Consider the following 2,740-nt stretch of genomic DNA (forward strand, 5'->3'; position numbering starts at 1 on the left):
AGTGAATACACAAGATGTCAGAGCGGTTACGCTACAGATAAACTTATTAGCTAATTGGCCGTTCTCAAGGAAGAAAATATAAAGGTTTGCAGGAGCAAAGATTGGTTGGAATTTGCAGGGTAGGAGACTGGGGCTGGGTGAAAAAAAAAAAAACCAGAATGACAAACCAGGTGAAAAAGGCCAGTAAGAACGGCGTCTAGAAGTGCAGTCAAATATTTGCTCACTTTGTCAAGGACGTGAACTAACTTTGCGTATAATTATCGTTTCTCCAGCCGTGCATCGGTCTTTTTGTTTCCAAGGTGCCTCGTGCAACAGCTACATGGCTTCTAACTACACATCAATTATCCATCCTCCTGCTGAGCTTTACACATGGACTGTTGTATTTCACTCTCCATCATAATTCAAAGAGTTGCATCAGGGTTATGCAGTTGCTGACATGTAAGCGCCCAGTTCAGTGACTCGCGCACCTTTCAATTACGATATACGAAATATCCTTATTGATTGACGCTACTCGGCCTATTGAATATTGCCAAATTTTCTATTCCTATTGGCTGATACTTATAAAATTGCAAAATAATTTTAAGACGGTTATGTAAAAGTCCCGTTGGTTATTAATAGTAACATATTTCCTAAAGTCATAGTTATAATAAAACTTTATATTTTAAGCTTCGTTTACAAATATAATTTATTGATGTGAATTGTAAAAAAATGTAAGACAATGGGTTATTCATAAAATACTGTGACGTCCAATTCGATAAGAAATCCATTGCTGTGCGTATTTTTACTAATGAAATTAAATAACTATTTATGCATGTCTATTTTTAAAATCTATTTTACCAATTAATATCCGATTATTATTGAGCTATAATAAGAATAATTGTTATTATTCCATCGTAGTGCCCAATGTATTTAATAATATATAGCTGCAAAATATTATTATTGTTGTTAATTAATTGTTGTATTAAAAATATGGTATAGAATTATGTAAAATAAGCTTAACAAATATTTTAATAAGATTTCCCTTAAACAATATTTTGGCTGATTACTTTACCTTCCAATTGCCATAAAATTCTGTACAGATGTAATTATAAAATCATTATTCGCTTATTAATGTTATGTCGTATTAGTGTTAGGTCTTTTGCAAAAAATTAATACCTATTTCATAATAATAATAATAATAATAATAATAATAATAATAATAATAATAATAATAATAATAATAATAATAATAATAATAATAATAATAATAATGTTATACATTGACTCCAATATATATTTCATTAATTTATGAACATCTAGGTTACTTAAATTCCACTTCAATGATATAAAATTAAGTAATAAGTCGACTCTTTAAGAATTTATTATAAAAACAGAAATTTTGCGTCAAAATACAATAAAAAAATAATCCGCGTGTGAATGTAAACCTTTAACGTAATATTAAGATGTTATCTGCGATCTATCTGAAAGGAAATATTGCCATCTATATAATAACAATTTGCCATTCGAAATTACAATAAACATTGAGAAATTAACTCTATTGTACACTTCTGAATTGACTGACATTGACGTAAATTCATATTATTTCGTTATAAAAGTAGTTTAAAACAAATATTGTATGATATATAATAATCTCTAAAAGAAAAAAAAAACGAAAAACCAAAAAACAAATTAAGATATTTGTGTTAAGTTTATTTAAAACATTTGACGGGTCTATAAAAGAAAATATCTTTGTAAAATAATTATATTCATAATGGTTATTGGGTCATACTAATAATTATAACTTGTTCATTTTTAAGAAAGAAAAAATATAAAATAAAAAATAATATGCAGATTTCAAGAGTATTTTCAAGAAGTAATAAAGCAGATCATTACCTGAACGCCTCATTTTCCATATTCATCCAACATAGAAACATACTACCAACATATTTACTGCAATTTCCACTGTAGTTATAGGATATAGTCTTAGGATTTTTCTATATTTCAAATCAAATAAAATTTATTCGTCGTTGGCTCTTGTTTTAGGCATAAAGTATTGATATTCAATACAGTAAAAATACAAATAAAAATTCAAATGTTTCCGTACATCACAATAAAACAGATGTTTTCCCAAGTTTTAACATACAGTTATATAAAATTAGTCGAACGATCCTAAAAATATAAGACACGAAAAATTATTTATTCCTTACAATCTAAACTTTTGACAAATCACAATATCTTATGTGGATGTACGTGCATATGCATACAATTTTCTCTAATACGTCATTACACGCTGAAAATTACACTTTAAAAGATTAGTAAATTTTCGTGAAAAAATCAAAAATATTTTGAAATACATTTACAAATTTTGTTTCAATAAAAAAAAATATTGTTCAAATAAATAGTAAATTTAAATATCTTCATTCATTATTTGTTTAATATGGTATTTGCTTCATAATAACAATCAATTTGCTTTTTATTTGATTTATGTGTAAATAGCATTACTCTAATGATAATATGATATAATGGATCGCTATTAATAATTAACAATAATTAAAAATTAATATTAAATTACGGAAAAAATTCATATTGATAATCGATACATATTTAGCATACGTATTAATTATTAGATAAACATTTTTCATTTTTGTTATCTGTCTAATGTATCTTTAGTACGCAAATATATATATATATATATATATATATATATATATATATATATAATAATAATAATAATAATAATAATAACAGATAGAGTTTTTTT

The sequence above is a fragment of the Ceratosolen solmsi genome, unplaced genomic scaffold (assembly GCF_000503995.2).
Source record: "Ceratosolen solmsi marchali unplaced genomic scaffold, CerSol_1.0 scaffold1, whole genome shotgun sequence".
Classification (NCBI taxonomy): Eukaryota; Metazoa; Arthropoda; class Insecta; order Hymenoptera; family Agaonidae; genus Ceratosolen; species Ceratosolen solmsi.